This window comes from Ailuropoda melanoleuca, chromosome 10, assembly GCF_002007445.2.
Source record: "Ailuropoda melanoleuca isolate Jingjing chromosome 10, ASM200744v2, whole genome shotgun sequence".
NCBI lineage: Eukaryota > Metazoa > Chordata > Mammalia > Carnivora > Ursidae > Ailuropoda > Ailuropoda melanoleuca.
In genome coordinates this window covers 80,745,156-80,769,831 of record NC_048227.1, presented here as the reverse complement: position 1 = coordinate 80,769,831, position 24,676 = coordinate 80,745,156, and the positions used below count along the sequence as shown (strand labels likewise).

The following is a 24,676-nucleotide window of genomic DNA, read 5'->3' as shown; positions in this document are numbered from 1 at the left end:
AACTACTTAAAAATAAGCAGTCCTCTTTCTTTGCAGCTAAGGCCCAGCAGCCCAAGTCCCTGGGAGCAAAGCTGGGAAAATTTCTTCTGTCACTCCCAGGATGAATAATTTCTCTCTCTGCCCTTAATTTTAAACAATTTATAACTAGTGAAAATTAAAGTAGATCTATCAATTTCACTGTCCATACAAACCATCAGTCAATGACATAACAGCCCGATGAATAATGCTACCACCCCGTCTGCATTAAAAATGTTTCCTCCATGTGAATTTCCATTGTGTGCTCTTCCAAATGTAATCATTAAGTGGGACAGTATTTGCATGAGTCAGTTGTGAACATGCCACTTTGCTTACCAGATGCGAATCCACACTTTACTCCCACCATGGACACTTGGTACATCATCTAAATACAGTCACCCATACTTTTTGGGGGCTGCGTCATCTTTGTGTAATAATATTTGTTTCCATAGGAGAGAGCATAATAATACACTGTACTCCCAGAAGTTACTTGTACGGCTTGCCATGATCCATGAACCTTCAGCCCCCATGGGTGGAAACGCCAAGGATCTCTAACACCAGTCAGCAAAGCAGGGCCAGAGGATCAAATCTGACCCACCACCTGTTTTGGTACAGCCCATGGGCCGAGCATGTTTTGTACATTTTTTAATTGTTGGGGAAAAAATCAAAAGAAAAACATTTTGTGAACATTGAAACGATATGAAATTAAAATGTCAGTGTCCGAAGAAATTGCTATTGGCACCCGCACCCCCTGTGGTTGCTTCTGTACTTCCACTGGCGAAGTCAGCAGCGGGGCAGAGACCACATGGCCTGCAAAGCCGAAACCATTTACCCTACAGCTCTTTACAGGAACATTTTACTGACTCCTGACCTATAACTTTGCACTTTTCATCTTTTGAATTTTCTGAATGAGGACAAGATGATAATGGGGATTCTAATAAAGACCTTTGGAAGTCTAGCATTTACTTATAGTAAGCCCAGCAAAGTTTGGACATATGAGGCCAATAGGTAAATATGTATATGGTGGGGGGGAGTCCTCCCTTTTGGAGTGTTAATGCTTGGTGTGTTTCCTTCTGGTTTTTTCCCTACATGTGTATGTTTCTTACCTAACTGATATTATATTATAAATGTGGGCATAGGTGGACTGAACACTTAAAATCATGTAGCCATCTTTTTGTCATCTAATCATCATAAATGGGTTTCATGTCAATAAAAAGTCTTTGAAAACATGTTTAAATGACTGCATAATATGAAAATGAACATCTTAACTTCTCTATTAAGGAATACATATTCACTAAAGACTAATCAGGAAAGGTATGCTGTCCACTGAACTCTCTTCCTTGGAGCAGGAACCACATACCAGTGACTACAGAGGTCAGGCAAGTGGTGTAAATGTGAGAAGGAGGTCAGCTCCAAGAAAAACGTACTCTTCCACATTCTCTTGAAATGCACGGCCTTCCCAGTGTATATTTTATTTTATTATTTTTTATGGCAATGTATGAAAAATTCATGTTTCTCAGTTATAAGAAAACCAATAGCACAAGCAAGATGATAAATGACAGCTGACTTGGGGCTCGGTAACAGTTAAGACAATACGGAATGACGGAGATGGTGACAAATGGAACGCTGTATTTCCCGCCCTGGAGCACAGAAATCATGTGGGCATACCTGGAATTTCTGGAGTAAGCAGCATCATCAACATTATTATCAAGAAGAGTTAGACATGTACATTTTGGCCAAAGTCTCTGTTTTTAAATGCTGGCAACACATTTTTAAAAACAAACACCATATTGGCTGAATCTACGGTCCAACAGTTTGCAACTTCCTGTGATGTTTGGCAACACTAAATTTCAGACCACAGGCTACAAGATCTCTANAATGGAACGCTGTATTTCCCGCCCTGGAGCACAGAAATCATGTGGGCATACCTGGAATTTCTGGAGTAAGCAACATCATCAACATTATTATCAAGAAGAGTTGGACATGTACATTTTGGCCAAAGTCTCTGTTTTTAAATGCTGGCAACACATTTTTAAAAACAAACACCATATTGGCTGAATCTACGGTCCAACAGTTTGCAACTTCCTGTGATGTTTGGCAACACTAAATTTCAGACCACAGGCTACAAGATCTCTATGTCTAAGGACGCATTATTTTGACCAGCCAGCCTGATTTGTCCAAGAGTGTCCTTGTTCAGCACTGGAAGTCCCATGTTTTAGGAAACTACCCGAATCCTGGGTAGACCTGGAAGATTCATCACCCCCAATCAACATGCACCACACTCTAATTTGTTTTTTAACCTGTGGTCTACACACATGCACACAAACACACACACACACACACACAGAGGCATGCCCGCACACAGGTTGTTTTCAAACTTATAATGAATAGTTGGCTTTTTAGATTTTTTCCCTTCTTTTTTGTACTTTCTTTTTAGCAGCTTTGGTTTCTGATAAACAGATCATCATGTTGAAAGGTTTGAATTGGTCACAGATGTTACATTCCGTTTCTGNGACATGTACATTTTGGCCAAAGTCTCTGTTTTTAAATGCTGGCAACACATTTTTAAAAACAAACACCATATTGGCTGAATCTACGGTCCAACAGTTTGCAACTTCCTGTGATGTTTGGCAACACTAAATTTCAGACCACAGGCTACAAGATCTCTATGTCTAAGGACGCATTATTTTGACCAGCCAGCCTGATTTGTCCAAGAGTGTCCTTGTTCAGCACTGGAAGTACCATGTTTTAGGAAACTACCCGAATCCTGGGTAGACCTGGAAGATTCGTTACCCCCAATCAACATGCACCACACTCTAATTTGTTTTTTAAACTGTGGTCTACACACACGCACACAAACACACACACACACACACACACACACAGAGGCATGCCCGCACACAGGTTGTTTTCAAACTTATAATGAATAGTTGGCTTTTTAGATTTTTTCCCTTCTTTTTTGTACTTTCTTTTTAGCAGCTTTGGTTTCTGATAAACAGATCATCATGTTGAAAGGTTTGAATTGGTCACAGATGTTACATTCCGTTTCTGGATCCATTTCATTGGCTTTGCCTACAAACCACATTGACCAGCAAATGGCAAAGCCAATAGCGAGGCTCCATGACACATCAGGAAACTGACGCCGGCCATGAGTAGCCTTCTCTTCATGAACATCCTGTCCGAGGTCAGGCATTTGAAAAAATAAAAATTAAAGAAAGATTACCAGAGCAGTAGGATTACTTAACATCTATTCTATTCTACCTATTATAGGTCGAGCTGAATTAGGGTGCTGAAGAGTTAAAAAGGGTAGCTCCCCTGCCATGGAGCCAATGAACTGGTCGGATACGCAAGAGAATCCACTCTTCTTAAAAATAGTTGCCCTTGTTCAACTGACAGTTTTGCCCTTACTGACCCCTTGGTGATGGATCCTGAGGGCTTCCTCACTCTCCTTCCCCTGCAGGCCCACTGAAGAGTGCTGAGGCTGAAAAGTTAAAGCCACATTTCCCAGGTGTGATTTGTGGTGCCATTCTGTATGTGATTTGGGCACCTCCCATTAGATGTGTTCACGCAAGACTTTGATTCAGAGCCGAGTCAATGTGGGCAAGGGCAGGTCCAGGGTTCTCGCTGTGCCGGTGCAGACTGGAGCCGAGAGTCCTGGGTCTGAGGAAGCTGAGGTGGCAACTTCTTGATATGGAGTTTCTTGATCAGTGTAGAGGTGACCACCACTCCTGATGGCCTGGCTCTCCCATGTGGCTGCGGGCTCATGCTCACTCAGCCTAGATCCATTTCCTCACACCTCCCAATAACTGGGGAATTATTGATACTCCCTGGTCCACACCATTCTGCTTAGCCAGAGAAGATTCTATTCTCTGCAATAAGAATATTGATTAATACATTGAATTGTCCTCTCTCAAGGCCTGCAATTTCAAAAATTATTAAGACTAGAGCAGTGGAGAGTACAACATTTCTTCTGAGGTTCCTTATAGTCTATGGGAAGAGACAGAGGACAAGGAAAGGAAAGGGTAAAAATAGTTCAAAATAATGAAGCTTGGATGGTTGGATCACTGATGGTCATTTCACATTTTCTGATTTTTTTTCTGCCTAAAGGTTACTGGTTTAATGTCCATCTTCCTCCCTAAAGTATTAACTTCATTAGAACAAGGGGCCTTATCTGTGTAGTCAACATTTTCTGTGTGATACCCAGCATACTTCTGGCATATGGTCGATGCACAATAAACACTGTGTGACTGTCTAAAATCTAGAGGCAGTGGGGCACCTGGGTGGCGCAGCGGTTAAGCATCTGCCTTCAGCTCAGGGCGTGATCCTNATACCCAGCATACTTCTGGCATATGGTCGATGCACAATAAACACTGTGTGACTGTCTAAAATCTAGAGGCAGAAAATGAATNCTGGGTGGCGCAGCGGTTAAGCATCTGCCTTCAGCTCAGGGCGTGATCCTGGCATTTTGGGATCGAGCCCCACATCAGGCTCCTCTGCTGTGAGCCTGCTTCTTTCTCCCACTCCCCCTGCCTGTGTTCCCTCTCTCGCTGGCTGTCTCTATCTCTGTTGAATAAATAAATAAAATCTTAAGAAAAAAAATAAAAATAAAATCTAGAGGCAGAAAATGAACATTTCAAGGTAGCATGTGTATCTGTTCAATAATGCCACTAGTTACTGTCTATCAAGCAATTTCTAAGAGAGTAGTATTGTGCTAGTTATTTTACATGTATTATTTCACCCTGCTCTAGGATAGATTTTTATTACCGTCATTTTACACAGAGGAAGCTAAGTCTCAAAGAGGTTAAATAAGAGTCATAGCAAAAACAAAAAACAACAACAACAACAACAAAAAAGTCATAGTCACACCCCACATGTTCAGTTTTAAGGATTTAGTGACTGCTGAGGTGGTTATGAATCTCCTCACGGTGGCTCAATCACATAGGAAAGCCAGAGCTTCTAGCTTCTACGGTACCTTCTTCAATCCATTCACAGTCCTTTTAAAAGGATTTCTGGGGGTGCCTGGGTAACTTAGTCGGTTAAGCGACTGACTTGATCTCTGCTCAGGTCTTGATCCTAAGGTCATGAGTTCAAGCCTGGCCCTGGACTCCATGTTAGATCTGGAACTTACTTAAACAGAACAAAACAAACAAACAAACAAACAAACAAACAAAAAACAGATTTCTGGCATTTGGCTGCCTCTCTGTATGAAAATATTCCATGTAGGGGGCTTTTCCTTTCCACTCAGAGGGTCATACCTGGAAGTGGGGAGATTTTCTACTACTGGCTAAGAGGCAGGTTGACTTTACTCTCAGAACGTCTTGGTGACTCTGCCAGCCAAAGTGAACCATCATATTCACCTTGAGAGCACTTTTGAAATCAACTTAAACCCCCCTTTTAAAAGCCAGTGTGACCCAGAAGGAACTTGGTGGATTCTGTCACCCTTTATTATTCACTCATATATTCATTAATCGATTTAACAAACACTGTTGCGGCCTCAGCCACACGTCAGACAGCGTCAGGAGCTCCATCTAAACGTCGTAGTTGGCTCTCCCCAGTCACTACAGTGAAACGAGAAAGGCTGCCTGAAACACGCTGCTCTATAGCGAGCATTTTGAGGGTTTACGTCTTTGGAAACTTGAAGCCTGCCTGTCGGACCGTAAGAAGCAGTTTCTTGTAGCAATATCTGGACAAAGCTTGGTCACAGAAATGCATAGACCTCGAACTTGGATGTGACTCATTACCATCCTGACTGATAGGTAACTGTCTCTTGGTTGCATATCAAGTCCCACATTCAAACACAGGCCGCTAGTACCTGCCATAAAATCCAATATTTAAAATGTAACATTGTCTTTTTGCTTTCCGAGGTTCTTCCCTCTGGATGCCTGTTACAGGAAAGACATTTTGGTTTCATTCTGCTCTGCTCATCAGAGTGCAGGCACTGATTTAGGAAGAAAAGAAAATACCAACTTCCAGCAGATTTTAAATGAGATATTTTTGCTGGGGCCACTTTGTAGACAAAGACGGATTTTCCCTGACCTTTGTGCTTGGCTGTCCTCCCGCGGTGGTGACTTGGGACCCCAGCTGATGATTCATTACAGATTCAAAACCAGGTGGGGATATACTTGAGCAAGCGATCAAAGCTCATTACAGTTACACCTGCAAAGAAAAGTCACTGTGGTTCAAGGTCTCTTAGAAAGGTTATAGCATGCTTATAAAAAGTTAGCTCTGGGCTAAAACATGGCATTTGAGTTTCTAGTCCTTAAGTACCTTAAAATCAGAAAACTCAGTTAGGTAGTCCTAAATTAAATGACTGTTAATTGGCAGAAAATTGAATTTAGATGTTTTAAAACATCTTGCCAAAAGCTGAAGAGACATTTTAATGTTTAACAATATAGGGAAAATATAGCACAGCAATTAGAGTAAGAAATCTGAGAAGTCAATTCACATTGGGCTCCCTTCCCACACCCCCATCCCTGACTAAGATAACACTTAAATACTTCTGCTGTGGTGTTTCTCAATGCGGGGAAAAATTATAAGGATATTTATCTTCTCCCAGCAGGTGTCACGGAGCCAATTTAATGAGTCTCCACCTCTTCTCAGGGTCAATCAAGCACTCTTCCAAGGAAGGAGGCCAACAGTTTCCCCCATTTCCCAGGCCCTCTGTGGTAGGTGAGCGCAGGCTCTCCCCACTTCTCCCAAAACAGGAAGCTGCCATGATCCTGTCTGGAGGGAGAAAGGGACTTTTCCTTTTGCTAATTCCCAGCAGAGAGGGTTTTTCACCTCAGAGAATAAAGGATTTAGTAGCTTTATGGACCCAGGTTTGAAATTTAGCTTCCACTTTCTAGATGAGGGGACTGTTTTTTGTTTGTGAAGCAAGGATCATTCTTTAATGTGAGGAATGGACAAGATGGGAGATGGAAAGTGCCCGGTGCTCAGGGAATAATGGCTGCAACAGTGAACACCCAGCGAAAGAGTCCAACCCTGTCATGATCCGCTCACCAGGCTTGCAGGTCTCCCTGCCAGCCTTGGAGAGCCTCCCAGCCTGGGGGAAGATCAAGTTCATGCAGGCAGTCTCGCACCCTCATGCAGAGAAGCAAAGGAAGTGATCTGGATTGGGGAAATAGACTCACACATTGCTTTGGGGAAGATGCTCCAGGAATAAAGGGTATTTTCATGTCTTATAAATATAAGTTTAGGCTTTTCCAGCCAGGAGTGTGGCTTTCCTTTTTCTAAATAATTAGATTCCATAATGATTTCTAATGTGAATGTGCTTATTTAATGGGAATACAATATGCAATTCTGTATTTCTTATTAAAACTCTAAGGAGCAATAATAGTCAAGGTTCGGAAAGCTTATTAAGACTAATACCCAAATGTGGTTAAATGCATTAAAACGCCTTAGTGAGGAATACGCACTATTGATCCCACTCACAGCCTTGGCTTTTGTGGAGGGTCCATTAAAGCACAGCATGTTATCAGTGCAAATTAGTCCCCAAAGTGCAGCTCAACTCGATCTTAAACTGAGGTGGCATGAAATTGAAGCTGAAATACCCGGGAAATTGCTGAATAATTATAGTTTTCTTCTTCTTTCCATGTTTTACATAATTTACTCATATAGGATTTTCAATATTTAGTATCTCATGGGCAAACAGTTTCCAAATTGGCTAACAAGATATAATAAAATACACTTTTTTTATATACCTCAAAAAATTGTTTTATCTTCCTCCCTGGGGACCCAATACAAATAAATAATAGACACCAGCCCAAGTGAGATACAAATAAAGCCTCATGATCCAACATTTTGTTTATCAGGAAAATTCTAGACTATTCATATACATAAGAACCTACCTTTCCCTCTAACTAATTATTCTAATTTTATTCCCTGATGAGCAGCCCATCAAAAATATTTTAAGCATCTTCTGCCAGAGAGCACTAAATAAAGGTTCTTTTCTCAGTAGATTATTAAAATTGAGGTGAAATTCGCATAATATAAAACAGCCACTGTAAGGCTTACAATTTAGTGGCATTTAGTACACTCACAATGTTAGGCAACTAACACCTCTATCTAGCTCCAACATATTTTCATCACCCCAAAAGAAAATTCTTGTACACATTAAGTTTCTTCCCTATCCTCCTTCCCCTCACCTCTGTTCCCAGGTCTTGGTGACCATCAAGTTTTGATTGCTTTAAAGGTGCTTGTAGCCAATCACAGAAAGATATTTCTATGTCTTTACCATGGGAATCCTAGTAGTGACCCGGACCACTTGATAAAAATGGAGATTCCCGGGCCTCTGCCCACAGATATTCAATACAATCAGTCTCAGACTCTCAGTTTAGAGGCCATTTCTCCAGAGTTTGAACACACCTAAGAGCTTTCTCTACCTGTAACAGACACTTGCAACACAATAGGGTGATAGGGATGTGAAGAGAAGGTCTCTTTGAGCAACTTCCTCTGATGGATATGGCAAAACATGGTGCAGGGGGCAGCCAGGTCCGGTCGGGGGAGGGCTTGGTGTATAATGCAGTATGTCTGTATATGGCCACATGGAGATGTGTGCAGGAAGCTTCTATTGGACTGCGTGCTGAGAAAGTGGGGGCAGGGGGGAAGAGGAAGGAAGGAGGAAGGAAGGTGGGGCAGGAAGGAGGTAGTAGGTAGGCAGGTATGGCATTCAATGGACTTTGACAGGAGGAGAGCTGGCTGCTGTTTTTATCAGGGAGGAGGAAGGGAAGACAGGCAGCTGTGGATTTGCTGGTGGGGAGGGAAAGTGCTCCCTGACTGATGTCTTCAGTTTTCTCCCCACAGCATGATACATGATTCACCGCCGAGAGTGGGTGGTGGGTGTGTGGGAGTGTGTGGTTCCTTACAGGAGAATCAAAAGGCATGAAGCTGCAGAGAATGAGGGCTCGCTTTCTAGAGGAGCCCCGCGGGTCTGCAGGGCTCCTGTGAGGGTGCCGCTGAGGGGACCCTGGACGCGCTGAAGGACAGACCCTTCTCTTCGGCACAGCCAAGACAAAGCAAGTGTGGAAGCTCCTCCGTGGTTCAAGTTTGCCAGGAGGGGAGAGGGGGTGAGGGCGTGAAGGCGTGAAGGCATTTGCAAGAGAAAAAATTCAGACTCTCTCAAGAATCCGAAGAACTAACAGAGAAAAGATTTTCATCATGAGTAAAAATGATAGGAATTGGTTAAGGATTTTCCCCATCCTCACCTAGAGCTCTTTCTCTATTCCATTCCCTGCCAGGCCTGTCACAAATGCTCCTTTCCAACAGGGTATATATATATATATTTAATATTTTATTTATTTATTCGACAGAGATAGAGACAGCCAGCGAGAGAGGGAACACAAGCAGGGGGAGTGGGGAGAGGAAGAAGCAGGCTCATAGCTGAAGAGCCTGATGTGGGGCTCGATCCCATAACGCCGGGATCACGCCCTGAGCCGAAGGCAGACGCTCAACCGCTGTGCCACCCAGGCACCCCCTTACAGGGTACATTTTTAAGGACCTTTTAAAAATGTACTTACCATGAAAAGACAATGCACACAAGAGCTTATATGATCTGATAACAAAAATGTGAAAATGCGTCAGCCTCACCAGCAAAGAAATGCAAACTTATTTGCTAAAATACAGCTAGCTTTGTTTGGTTCTTATAAAGGACATGTGTTGTTTTTATATGTCCAGTCTCCCTATCACCCATTTTATAACCGAATCCTCTTCCCCTACGTGTATACAGGAGGGACTTCTGGTTCCCTTGATTTGGGTGGATTTGGGCTTCTGTTTGGAGAGACCTCCATCAGGAACATCCCTGATCTTTCTCACTACTGCCTTCCTCTCCTCCCTAAGCAGGGAGAATTGAGGGCCTTATCTGACAAAACTGAGCTTTCCCACTTCAGACTTCTTCTCTTGCCTGTTTTTATGAGCCAATTTGTCTGTAAAATACATATGTCCTCGTCTGCTCTCTGTCTTGTGGCAAGGGGTCTGCCCCTGGGGGAGACTGAAAGTAGCCTAGCTCCATCCTGTGATTAAGGGGATAAATCTGTTTCATCAGGTCTAAAGAATTAGCAAATCCACTTGGCCACTGAGGGAAAACCACATTTTCTAGGTTTATCTATAATAAAGCTGATCTTTAGGTTAAGAAACAAAGAAAAAAAGAATTTCCTAAAGTACTATTGCTTATTTCCTCAGACAGAGCTCAGAGCATCCCAGGATTTCTCAGGTCCTGGTGCCCTGAATGTCTCAGTAATTTTTTCCCTGGTGCTTCTCAGCCCAGGGACGTACCTCACAATTCTGTTCAATGAGTAGTTAGGTCCAAACAATTTAGTAAATACTTATGCCCTCACAATTCCGTAGGTGTTTGAAAAAAATATGCATAATGCGAAAGAAGAAATAATGGCATTTCAATCTTAAACTGTCACAGCTACTTGTCAATGGGATGTGTGTGCCACTTGGGTACTACACAACTTCTGACAGCTTAGAATCAGGCTGTGTACCACTACCCTCATTTTCCTGTCTTACTTTGGCTTTCCTCAGGTACTTTTGACCACAGCAATAACTAAAAGCCAACTTTGCAAAGATGTGAGGTCATCAGAAGAAATGTAGTGTGCTCTCATTTGGAACCATGAGCTACCTTGAGCCAAGGCTTCCTGTGCTATTCCACGGATGGTGAAGATGGACATTTCTCTTAGAAACTTTGATCGTCCCATTGTGTCCCTGTGCATTTGTTGTGTACCCAGGGCACTGTGGTGTACAGTCTAGAACGACATACCTGAGATGAGAATTCTGTTTCAAGTTTGGCATTGACACCACGGTGCCCTTCTGCTTCTCTGCCCCCATCACCACGGGGAGGATGATGCTGATATTGCGCGTAGATAAAGGTCACAGGGAAGAAGATCAGGCTCAGAGCCTCAGTTAGAGAGATTATGGAGATGAAACTTACATCCCATCCCAGACCAGACTTCCAGGGGCTGGAGTTAGATGGGACATGTACAAAAAAAGTCAAACTGGATCAGAACTACTCTCTGTTCTTATTTCAATGTTTTATAAATCCATTCAGTGTTGGTGCAATTCTCCTACGTTGGCATCTGTGTCTTGTTTCCTGGAGAGGAGAAGAAGAAGAAGAGAGTGAGACGTGGCCGTCCCCAACCCCAGCATGGTCCTTCCCTGATCACTGGAACATTTCTGGGGTAACACACAGAGAGAGAGAGGAAACTTACATTAAACCTATTTTCTCCCAATTTAGGGTCAGCTTCTGGAGCCAATCACATGCTGTGCGATCCTATGAAATGTAACTTAGAGACAAAATACATTTCTACTGATGAGTACAAGAAGCAGCTGTTAAATTTTCAATTTTTTTTTTTTTTAACATGGTGTACATAGTCTTATAGGACACCGTTTTTTTCCTGACTACACTCTGGAGAAAGGAAATGTGTGAAAGGGAGATTCATTTTTAGACAAAACCCTTTTGATCTTTGGGTCAGTCACCCAATGTGCTAGTGATTGTGTAATTAAGTAATTCATTTTGCTACTGAAATAACTACTTTCGTCTGCTTGTTGCCGTGATGCTGGCCTAAATCTCATATTGCAATATCATAGTTCCCTACGTACAAAAGAAAGTTACTTTTCTATTTGGCCCTTTGAGGTTAAACATTATGTGATTGGTTAGCATCCATTCGTCTAGTTTAATGGCAATTTCTTTTTACCTCCACCGATGAGTCAGAAGTGGGGAGGCTTCACCCGTTCGAACTGGTGGGGAACGCAGAGACCCTAACTCAGGGTTTCTGGGGAAAAAAGTCAATCTCTTTCCCCTGATGATGGTGAACACCATTGGTTTGGGCAGCTGGTATTAGCCAGGACTTCATTAAGAAATTACCACCACGCTCAAATTGGAATCACTCAGGAGTGATTTTTTTAAAAAGATTTTATTTATTTGTTTGTTTATTTACTTATTTTCGAGAGAGAGTGAGCATGAGCAGGGGGAGGGACAGAGGGAGAAGCAGAGTCCCCGCCGAGCAGGGAGCCTGAGGCGGGACTCGATCCCAGGACCCTGGGATCATGACCTGAGCTGAAGGCAGATGCTTCACCGACGGAGCACCCAGGAGTCCGCACTCAGGAGTTATTTAATAACAGGGCCCATCTGCAAAGGTAAGGGCAGTGTGACGTGGAAGCACAAGGGATAAAGCAGCAGCCCAGGGCAAGCCACAGCAGAGCACCCATCACATCGGTGCCCAAAGACATAGGCGCCGGGGTTACCAGGAGAGAATGACAGAGAAAGGGCCACCTGGGGAAGAGCTCTGTCCTTCAGGTAAGGAAGGTGGTCAGAACACCTAAACCTCGCAGAAAGGAGACCAGACCAATAAATTCTCCAGCTTCATTCTCTCCTCTCTGCTCTGTGTCCTCTAGGGGCTTCCCATTGGCTGACTTCAGGCAGAAGCCAGGAGGTGAGGGAGCCTATTCAGTAATCCACACAGGTGGGTCTCTTGAGACCCAGAGCAGAGAGCAGGGCAGAGTGTGGGTCTGGAGGAATAACTGAAAACATTCAACACACCAGTCTCTTGTGATGGCAAGCGGAGGCAGCCAAGCCTGAAACTGATGCTGCACAAGTCAGAGCAAAGAAAGAACCTGAGTGGCTGGTGACAGGCAACCCTGGGCTCTGTCTTGTCTCTGAATTCTCTGCTCTATAAGGCAAGTTTCCATGTTGCTCAAGCCAGGTGAAGTCAGAGGAGCTGTGACGAAGCCACACAAACTATCTCGGCTCAGTGCTTTTTCAAGCTGCAAGTGGTAACCCATCAGCAGGTTGTGAATCAGTTTAGTAGGTTAAAACCAGCACTTTCTAGAAATGGAAGGAACAAGCACAAAAAAATTACAGAGTCGGGGCGCCTGGGTGGCATGGCGGTTAAGCGTCTGCCTTCGGCTCAGGGCGTGATCCTGGCGTTATGGGATCGAGCCCCACATCAGGCTCCTCCGCTATGAGCCTGCTTCTTCCTCTCCCACTCACCCTGCTTGTGTTCCCTCTCTCGCTGGCTGTCTCTATCTCTGTCTCTGTCACATAAATAAATAAAATCTTAAAAAAAAATTACAGAGTCTATGAGGGTATAAAAAGAATAAGTACCTTTTCATGAAACTTTTATTTCAATCCTATGTGTGTACTCATACACAAACATCCTTACACTAGACATGTCAAATTCATTTCTTACTGTGTGTCACAGTTAAAAACAAAAATTTGAAACTCTCTCTGCAAACTTGCAAAGGATGTTTCTCCCTCAGAAATTTCTCCTCAAGTATATTATGCATTCGAGAAATCTCCTCAGCCTCAGAAGTCTGTAGGGCACCTTCAAGAGCACAGTAGTCTTTATGGTCACAGTTTCTAGAATTCTCTGTATGTGAAAATAGGCCACATGGTTCAAGAGGCTATTGTTCTCTTTATAGTAATAAAATGTTTCTGTCATATTTTTTTAATATACCATGTATTTTCAAAGTTTGCCAGTTTCTATGCAAACAAATGCCCAACTCCTAATTTCTGCAGATACTAAAGAACAATCAGGGTTCCAAGTTAACAGTGACTGATTTCTTCCATTCTGATTCCAACATTCTCTCTAAGAGGACTGCTGAGTGTTTTAACCACAAGATCCATTCACAGACCCTTATTGTAAAATTCCTCCCGCTAGCCTAGCTTGCGATACTAGTAGGCACTTTGATGGTTCTAGCAAATACAAACAGCCCCCTAGTATCTGCTAGTAAAACACTGAACAGAATTTTGAGCTTAATTTTGAAAGCTTATAATCACCTTATTGTCAGATGATGATCCTATCTGGTGTCACAAAGCATTTAAAATTAAGGGGTTTAGAGAAGGTGTGTGAGAGTTAATGCCCTTAGGAACACTTTCAGCTGCAAGTAACAGGGAAGCGATAAAGGCATTTAATGGTCTCAGCTAACAAGGTATCCAGAAAGCAGACAGTCCTTGTTCCATTTTGGGGGCAGTAACTCAAAATGACATTAAGGATTCAGGCTCTTTTTACACTCTCACTCTGTACATTGGCACTTTATCCAGTCGTTTCATCACTTCCTGGTTATGGAAAGATTGATACAGCTACTAGCTAGTTATGGTCCGGAGCTAATTTCAAGACAAAAAGGAAAGGTTTTTTAAAAGTCTCTAGAGTTTGAACCAGGAAGAAAATCTTTTCTAGAAGCCCCTTCTCCCAACAGATTTTCCCCTTACATCTTTTCAGCCAGAAGTTGGTCACACACCAAACAAACACTGGTAAAGGGGAACCACATTACCATGACTGCTAAGACCTCTGAGAGACACTCCCTGGAGATCACCACCTGGGATCTACGTGAAATCAGGGATTGGTTGGCTTGCAAGGAGGAAATGGCCATTGCATTGGATACATGTTTTCATCCTCTCACGCAGCCAGCAAACTTGGACTGCCTCGTCAGAGCAGGCAGAATGACTTTTGTAATGTCAGCTCACTGGGAAGGCTCTTGGCAAAGGAGGTCACTGGTGGGCTTTCTCCATGTAGGGAAAAGTTTTAAAAATGGAGGAAGCAGAGAAAAAAATGACCTGATACTCTTAAATCTTAGCTTCATCAGAAGAAGCTTTCACTTAAAACTTTTTATGCCAAATGCCTACTGTAGTGAGACGAATGGTGTGCAAGCCTTGAAGTGTTCAGGTACATGAGTCAACTAAAACAAATGGCCAAGGACATCTCAGATTTTGGATTTTTTTAAAAGATTTTATCTATCTATTTGAAAGAAAGAGAGCACAGGGGGAAGGGCAGAGGGAGAGGGACAAGCAAGCTCCCCACTGACCAGGTTGGATCCCAGGACCCTAAGATCATGGCTTGAGCTGAAGGCAGACATTTAACCAACTGAGCCACCCAGGTGTCCCAAGACATCTCAGATTTTGTTTTAATCCTCTGTACACCATATTCCACAAAATCCCAAGAGCAATTCCAAGTGGCTGTGTTAGGTGCCCGTGTATGCATCCATGTTAAAATACATTTATAGCAAAGACTAAATTAGTTATTCCCTTGTTTGACATTCATCTGAAAATACCTCCCTAGTAGATCACTTCATTATTTAGAATGAAATACCATAAATTCCTGGGGGAACTCAAAACAGCCCACTTGCATTAGTGGAAATCTTTCTTAGCTGCTCTTATAGAAATTAGCTCCCCCATCCCCCCCTTTTTTTAATTTTGGTGTATCAGATCTATTTTGTTAAAACTAAATACCAAGTTGATCATTGTCCCACTAAAATGTTAAAATTAGCAGCTAAGTTTTTCAGTCTAAATATAACTATCTAGCAGTCATTCCTGCATTGTCAAAAACTTGGAGATGTTACTGTATGACAAACTATTAGCATAATTAATTTGATGTTTGAACTTGCCTTGGACTGAGGCATTCGCATTATACAGTGAATCATTATCATTATATAGACATTCTATCGTGATAACACCCAAAAGATATAGATCATCTACTTTATGGGGCAATGTGCTCGATGTTTTCCAGACATGTTTTCACTGCATTCTCACAAGTCTGGAAAGTAAGTATTATTTTCAAAATTTTACCTATGAGGTAACTTCTTAGGAAGATGATGTGAACATTCCACAGTTACCAAAATAATATTTTTTTAATTGTCAAGTACGTTGAAGTGATTATTACAGCGCTGTTAGATGGAACCAAATATTTTACATTGGCTGTAGTCTATGGAGATTAGAATTATGACTCACTTAATTTGTTTAGGCTATGAAAATTCTTTGGTTGACTAGTCTAAACAAGAGAAACAGATTCTGGTTAACTTAAGTAAAAATGAAACATATTGGAAGGGCATGGGGATCACAGAAGGGTGAATGACTAGATCATCTGAAGAGTAAGAATACAGCAGTTCCCAGCCTCAAGGCAGCAGCAACTAAGGGACCAGGTTCTCCAGCAAAACACTGATCACTTCCTGTTGGCCTGGCTCACAATTCATGTTTCTGGGAGGTTGAATCTGATTGGCCTTGCTTGGGTCACATGACTTACTATTTTTCCAGGTGGAGACAGGAATCTTGAGTATTGGCACGAAATAGGGAAGGGAATGTTTTCTAATGGAAAAGGAAGATGCTGTTTCCAAAGATGGAGGAGGATACTGAGCTGGCAAAAACAGGAGATGTCCCTGACAACATGTGACAGAACTGATTCAAGTCGTAAACCATTCCAAATCCTTTGCTCTTAACCATTTTCTTTTCCCTTCCCTTCCCTCTCCTTCCCTCCACTTCCCTCTCCTCCCTTCCACTTCCCTCCCCTCCCCTCTCCTCCCCTTTCTTTTCTCTTCTCTTTCCTCCCTCCCTTCCTCCCTCCCTTCCTTCCTTTGTTCCTTCCTTTCTTTTTTGTTTTTTCAATTACTCCTTAGTAACACAACCCCAGTGGAGCAGAATGAGATAAACGTATGATAATTATCACTAACGGCACTGCTGGATACAAATTCAGTGATAGCACCAGCACTCACAGAAGGGTCTTGAGGTAGTCCAGTGGCCCTTCTTGCTGGCAGCATCTTGCGCCATGGCCTGCTTGTTGGGAAGGCCTGCTGGCAGCATGACTGGCTTAATCAACCATAGCTGGGATGGGTGAGTTGTGTCAGTTCTCAGTGCAATTGCAGAAGTGGGTACTTCCTATTTCCAGGGGGCTGATGTCAAAAAATTAACATTATTGCTACTCATAGGATCCTCCCCAGTTTCATTTGTTGTTGACTGTCTCAGTGTCAGCTCTGGGAAACAGCATTTTAGGTTTTAAAACCTCCACATTCTCTTTTGAAATAAAGATCTGTTTTAGCCACAAAATTTCCTTGCTCTTCATGAATGGGTAAAGAGACAACTCAGGTTACAAGATGTTGCTTTTAAAGTTAAAGGTGTGTTTCAAATTGTAAAGTAGCCACCTGAAAACCTCTATGATATTTTAAATTTTTCACAGTTCAATATCTTTATTCTTTGAAGCTATAACATGTATTGTTTTGAACTGCCTGAAGGCGTCATTTGGAACTATGAAACCAGGCTTCTTTTTTTTTTTTTTTTGTCATAGAATACTTGCATGTGTTTTAGTGTAGCTTGGTCCTAGTGAATAACATCAAATAACTAAGCTTGAGCAAAAGAAAGAAAGAGGGAGGGAGGGAGAAAGGAAGGAAAAAAGAAAGGAAAAAAGAGAAGAAAAAAATAATACAAGAATTCTGTTTCGCTGCCATTAATTTAACCTGTCAGGACATGGGGTCGGGCGCGTGTCTGCACACACGCTCTCATTTGATGGCAAAGGTAATTACTGCTAAAAATAAGTGTGAGTTCGTGAAGGAAATGAAAGGATGCAAAGAAAAAAGGAAGCACGGCGTTGCTCCGACAGAATGGACTCTGGCTGTGCTACATTGAAGAATTTAAGAGGAATGCATTTGCTATTTTTAAAATGCTTCTGAAGGTTCAGTTCGACTTACCAAGCAGAGGGGGTTAAGGATGTTGCCCTGGATCTAGACCACAGGAGTTCCAGTCCCAACTCTGTCTTTTAATAGCTATGTGATCGAAATCAAATTCCACACTATTTCTGTGGGGCTCAGTATGTTCACATGTAAAATGGGGATCAGAAAACCGCCTACTGTATGTTTTACTGTGAGATAATACTTCTAAGTTACTAGAATGGTTCCTGGACTTTATATTATTATATCTATGGGTAGGATACAATGGGACCATGAAAATTATGTTGTAAAAACAATATCTATTGACATGTGGAAACATTTGTTATAAAATAGTATATAGAACATGAGTTGAATTTTATTTTTGTAAGATATGATGAGTACTGGGTGTTATACCTAACCGATGAACACAACATCTGAAACTAATGATGTGCTATATGTTGGCTAATTGAATTTCAATAAAAAAAGATATGTGTGTATATACATATATTATACATATATATAATATACATGTATATTCATTAACAAGGAAACATATAATGTTAATGGTGGTCATCTCTGAATGGTAGGGTTATCTTTAAGTGATAAAATTATGAGTGATAGTTATTTTATTCATTGGGTTCTTCCATATTTTCCAAATTTGGCTGAATGTACCTGACTGATTTTACAGTCAGGAAATTAAAAAAAATCACTGTAAATACAGCCAGTATTTTTTTTTATAATACTTTTCTCTAAGCAAGAAAGATAAAATCAAGGAGAACAGGGCCTTTCTGTTTTGATGGTCAAGATCATAGAAAAACTGGCTGGGTCACAGAGGAGTTAAAAATAATGTGAGGCTCAGTCCAGGGTACCTGCAGAGAAAGGAAAATAATATGGGATTCAGATTCAAGTGTACGTTTAGATCTTACCTGCAAACTTCTAATTGTGTGACCTTATATAAGCAACTTAGCATCTGTGACTTTCGTTCCCTATTTATACATCAAGGCTGGTTTGAAGTCTGTCGTGGAGAATACAGGCAGCATGTAAAGAGTTAGGCACATAGTACACATTTGATAATGATATCTTTATCTTACAATTCTGTCAACTCATCATATTGATTACTCATTAAATAAATAAAAAACATTGTTATGCTTCCTGCCATAAACTGGAGCTCAAATTAGGCTCATGAATGTAATAAATAACTCAATAATCTATATTCCTTTTATTAATGTATGAGTCCAAAGGGCAAGACTGGCTCCATTTTTTTAAAGTGATTATTTCTACCTGGTCTTTATGTAATTAAGGGGAAAAAGATAGATGAGCAAACCAAGTGTCAATTTATTTAGAAAAAGAATGATTTAGTTTTTTTTTAAAAATAAAATAATGGCAATTATATTATTTACTATGGACTTCCATGCCACCCACCTTGACATCAAGCATTGTTTGCATTATTTGGGGGATTTGCAGCTATTTAGTCTCAAGATCAGATGCAATCTAAATAAATGGGAGGTAGGGTGAGGGTACCTGGCTCCAAACCTCATGAATCTCAAAAACTACACTTCTCAAATTTTAATGCATATAAGAATTTTCTGGGCATCTAATTCAATGGGTCTGGAATAGCACCTGTGACTCTACATTTCTAACAAGCACCAGGTGATGCCAATGCTACTGGTCCATGGACCACTCTTTGAGTACTGAATTCTGCAAGGACTCTAGGCATAGCAGTGTATCTGGTCTAAATATGCCTGTATTTCAGGGGACATAAATAAAGAAAAATGAAAATTTCAAGATTTCAACCCTTTCTCTAGCTCAACATTGTCTTTAATGTTTCTAAGCTTCTGCTCATTTTGTTCCTGTTGACTTGCTCTCTAAAGTCTGCCTCCATCTGGAAAATTCCTGTTCTTTAGGTTCTTCTGCAAAGTTGTCTTCTGAGACAAGACCCTGGGACAGGACACGGTGGTAGCCAGGCCCCAACAAATCCCTGTAGGCATCATGACAGGGATGGCTGTGCTCCCATTGGCTCCTCTGCTCATCCTTACTTGATTCACCTGCTCAGTGCCCATCAAAGGCCCCAAGAACTCCTCGAGTGGGGCAGGATGTCCTGTTAGTCACATTCCTCCCAACCAGACATTTCCTCAGACTCTAGTTCTTTGGGACACCGTGGTTCCCCGGGCCAAAAGGGATCAGTAGTGTTTTCACCCTTGAGCTTTTGCATAGTCTTTCGAGTCCCTTGAAGGGAGGGTACCTATAAAAATACAAGGTCATATACAAATATCCAAATAACACAATAGCATTAAAAGCTATTTTCTTTAAGACATAAAAATATTTCTGTGCCACTGAACCTCCTTTCTGTCTGGCAAGGACACACCAAATGTTCTGGCATAGGTGGGCCAAGAAGGTAGCATGAGTGAGAGAGGGTGGCCCGTTAGGGGAGTGCCCTGGTAAGTCCCACCACACATCTAAGCAGAGCGGCATCCAGCCACCCTTCCACAGGGAAATGCCACCCAGGGCTGCCAGATCTCCCAGGTGCCAGAAATCCAGATTTTTATATGAAATCTCCTGCATCAACAAATCCGATTTTTGGTTGTTGTTTAAACACTGTGAAAGCCAAACCAAACAAATCTATGGGACAGATGCAGCTGGTTGGGGGAAGACAGGGAGGAACACAGGATTTTTTTTTTTTGCATTTCATTTAAAGTGACTCTGCTTTTAAAGTCATTTTCACTTCAAGCCTGTTGAAATCAATCAGAGCCGAGGGTAAAGCTTACCAGTGCCTGACAGAGTCTGTCCTTGGTGATGGCTTCCCTCTCAAGCTGAGAAGTGGGCAATAATGTCAAGTCTTCCTCAAGATACTCTTAGCCTCCACACGTATAAACTTACATACAAAGCCCAAAACATCCAGAAGCATCTGGAAAGTCTGGTTCCTATGTCTGCATCAACTGTTAGAGTATTGTTTTTCCTGGCCTTCTTTTCAGAACATAGCTGCCATGTAACATGAGGATTCCAGAGGGTGGTGAGCACATCTGGTTCTGACCAAAGTCTATATGGGCAGTGCAGCATCTGATTCCAATTCTAATTGGGCAGCAACTCCTCAAGTCAGGCAGGAGGGGTAAAAGGCTCTAGATTTAGGTTTAGAATGGCAAAAAGAACCCTATGAAACCTGCCCAGGTTGAACAACATGTGGGAAGGAGAAAAGTAGTGGGTATATCAGCAATGCGTTCTGTATCATCTTTAACCAACAGTATCCTGCAAAGCAAATGACTACACCTATAAGAATATTATATTTGTGGTGCCAAAAGCACTCTTTTTATTGCTTTCATTTTTGTGTTTTTCCCCCATTTTTGTCTTTATTTTTCAGACGGGAAAACAACCACCAAGATACCTGAAATAATGTCTTCATGCCTTATACACCTTGGTGTCCTCCTCGTAACTCAATAGAACTTAAATAAATATTTGTCAATTGAACAAATGGATGGATGCATTATTTTAAATCACAGAGGCTAGAACAATATTTTTAAGCTTTATGTTTATTTATTTTTTAAGTTTTTATTTTAATTCCAGTTAGTTAACATACAGTGTTACGTTAGTTTCAGGTACAATATAGTAATTCAACACTTCCATACAGCACCCTGTGCTCCAGTCAGAGAAAGACAAATACGTGATTTGTGGAATTTAAGAAATAAAACAAATAAGCAAAGGAAAAAAAAAAGAGACAGAGAGGGACAAAGCAAGAAACAGACTCTTAATTTTAGAGAACAATATGATGGTTGCCAAAGCGGGGGGGAGTTGGGGGACGGGTGAGATAGGTGATGGGGATTAGAACAATGACCTTTTTACTTTGTCTTATGTACTATTAATAAATCAGAGGTGCCCATTCATTGCACATAACAATGAATGAATGACAATGAACAAGGCAAGATGCTTACAAGCTCCTTTTGATCACCTGTGGGCAATATAAAATTTCCAGCGTGGACATTCCCTCAAAGGTATTAATACGTGGTATTATGAGAACATGTAATAGGAGGATTTGATCTAGTCAGGGATATCAGAGAGGGCTTCCTTGAGGAAGAGATGAAGAATGTATAGGGCTGTTCATTAGGAAAGAAGGGTAGAAACAACACTCTGGGCCTATTTTAGCAAACTATGGCCCATGGGCCAAATCCAGCCCATCACATGTTTTTATAAATAAAGTTTGATTGGATCACAGCTACACCCATTTGTTTACACACTGTCTATGCTGCTTTTGCATTATAGTGGCATTAAAACATGGCTCATTGATACTTAGATGGACCTATTCTGAAGTGAAACCACACACGCACATACACACACAACACATTGTATATAATATATGGGCTTGACAGTATGTAAACTTTTTTTTTCTTTTTTAAGATTTTATTTATTTACTTAGAGAGAGCACAAGCAGGGTGAGGGGCAGAGGAAGAAACAGACTCCCGCCAAACAGGGAGCCTAACGCGGGGCTCAATCCTGGGACTCCAGGATCACGACTAGGGCCAAAGGCAAAAGCTTTGACTGAGCCACCCAGGCGCTCCAACAGTACGTTAACTTCTAACAGTATTTTTCAAACAGCAGGTCACCACCCATTAGTGGGTCACCAATCAACTTAGTGAAGTATAGCCATTAGTTTTTAAATATAAAGTAGGAGAGATTTTTAAAAAAATCATAGCTCATTACACATAACAAGAAAAGATATGTAGTGAAATTTTATTCAGATATGGATATTTTATCCATATAACAGACCACAACAAGACATACTTATTTCTCATTGTGGGTCATGGTCCAAAAGGTTTGAAAAACAAGAGCTCCTAAAATAAATTGATAATCCTCTTCCTAAGTGCTAGTCTTAAAGTGGAGGTCCCAGGTAGTTTTTTTTTTCTTTCTTATCAATAGATAATTTATGCATTATCTCAGGTAATGTGTTCCAATTTTTATGTTTGTTAGAATCCATGTGTTTTGGGAGAATCAATGTGTTTTGGGGGGACATCTGGGTGGCTCAATTAGTCAAGCATCCAACTCTTGATTTTGACTCAAGTCATGATCTCAGGGTCCCGGTCTGGCTTACCACTCAGTGGGGTGTTGGCTTGTCCCTCTCCCTCTGCCTCTCCCCTTTCTCTAAAATAAATAAATAAATCTTAAAAAAAAAAGAGAATCAATGTGTTTTTGAAGATGAATACTTAGCGACATTCACTTCGTATTCACTCAGAACATTTTTTTTAAAGTGTATTCAGCATAATCAACAACCACATTTAATGAACGAGAACTCCAAAACCTTAAAAAAAGAAAAGAAAAGAAAAGAAACCCACAACAAAACAAAAGAACAAAAAACCTCAAAAGGAGATCTAACACAAACCAGTGGACAAAAGGAATCCGTCAGCAAATTCTATTTCCTCTTCTCTGTTCAGTGACCAAGACCACCGACAGAAATTAAAAGGCTTCACAAGCCATTTCTGTATCTGAGTAATAGTTTCCAATAATATCCTGATGATAACCGATTTGGTTTCAGGGAAACAAAACAAATGCCTATTCTGCTAAATGATTTTGTTCCTGCAACTCGCCCATTCCTTATCTAAGTGACCTGAAATACACATGCACACACAGCCCATACATGATTAAAGCTAAATACCCACGGACTTGATCTTGCCAGTCCTCCCTGGGACCCACTTCTGTTCGCCAACCGAGGTCACAGGAGTTATCGAAGATTTTCTTTGTTTAAGAATTAGAATAAATACTAAGACATTAGTCAACCAAGCTGTCATCCAAGGACATTTCTCACTGTTATTTCATGATCATTCCACCATGACCGAGTAAGAAAGTGTGGATGGTGCTGTTTACAGCGGCCGGTTTGCAAAAGCATGGCCGCGAGGAGCCTGGTATATATTTTCCTAAAGGTGTTACACCCACAGGCAGTACACTGGAGGGTGTTAGGGCTGGAAGAGACTTACAGGTCACATAGTTGGAACCTGTCTTCTTACTGATGAGAGAAATATGTGGTGAAGTGACCTGTTGGAATTCAACCCAGGTGTTCGTGCATCGGTTGAGTACGCTCTGCCGCCACCGCTCTGGAAAAACCCCCACAATTGTGCAAAGCTGGGCCCCTGAGTTGGGTGGGGTCTGCGAGTCTCATTTTCTGAGAGAGAGAAGGGCAGAAGTCTAAGCAGCCTGGGACTCTGCATTCCACCAGGCCTGCTGATTCCGGGGGCATACGAGCGGTCATCTTGCGGCCAGCCTCACGCAGCACACTCCGTTCGTTTCCCGAGCAACGCTGAAGACAGCGAGGCAGGTGCACCAAACAGAGGGTCTCCAATAAACTCTGCTTCCTACTTTCCTCCAAGGGCAGCCTGAGCATCCACTCCCGCATTTTAGGGAGAAGCCGTCCTTGCATCGTACCTACCCTGTGTTCCTATACAGGTGTGTACATTCACGTATTTATGAAACGTGTCCGCTAAGTTGAGCACACGCTATGTGCCAGGGACGTGACGGACCCTTCAGAGAGAACAATAGCCGCACAACACGGGGTAGAAGGTTATAAATGGCACCCCAACGGTACAAGCACAGAGTGAGAAGTGAGTTATATTTATTACATCTGGATACATAGGTCTTGAAGTTATATTCAGAGACTTTAGATTCACACAAAATTCTTGCCAGGCAGCTGTATCTCCCCCAGCTTGTCCCGTGTTTTCCAGCCATGAAGATGTCACTGGAAGCATCTTACCTGGCTTGGGGCCCTGGTGTTACTATTTACTAGCTGAGTGACCTTGAGCAAATTCCCCAATCCCCCTGATGATCAGTTGCTTTTTCTTCAGCAAGCATGACAGCTCCTATCTTCTAGCTTGTCAGAGGGCGGAGATGCTGCACGAGTGCAGAGGGGCGAACAAACAAGTTCCTTTATCTCTCAACGCTTCTCTTCTTCCCTTGTAAAACCAGCATAATAGAATCCCCGTCAGGCAATTGCTGGGGAAATGAAATGAGACGATGATGTCTTCAGTACTTAATACACTTTAGTTATCCTATGAAAGTGTCCTGTGAACTGTAAAATGTTAGATCAAAGTTAAATACTATTAACAATAGAAGTTAAGCTCAGTGAAAAGGAGAGTCCTGAGACCAGAATCATCCCCAGGTGCTACACATCTAGGCGATGGGCTAAAACAAGCCTTCAGGTCCCGGGCTATTCTGGAAGTTCACATAGATGGTCTGCTTTGGTGGTAATGTCATAGACCTATCGAGCTGAACATAGACTTCT

General features: G+C 41.8%; 1 long non-coding RNA gene across 2 annotated transcripts; it reads right to left on the bottom strand.

Annotated features, from left to right (window-relative positions):
- Positions 1–2,537: 2,537 nt before the first annotated feature.
- On the bottom strand, positions 2,538–16,679 carry LOC117803995. 2 transcript variants are annotated; one of them, XR_004628141.1, is made up of 5 exons: positions 16,453–16,679; positions 10,772–11,101; positions 6,052–6,171; positions 3,428–3,884; positions 2,538–3,190 (listed from the first exon to the last, which is right to left on the bottom strand). It is a non-coding gene; the product is annotated as an uncharacterized LOC117803995 (long non-coding RNA). The 2 variants fall into 2 exon arrangements; XR_004628140.1 differs by having other exon boundaries at positions 2,538–3,884; positions 16,453–16,676.
- Between the last annotated feature and the right edge of the window lie 7,997 nt (positions 16,680–24,676).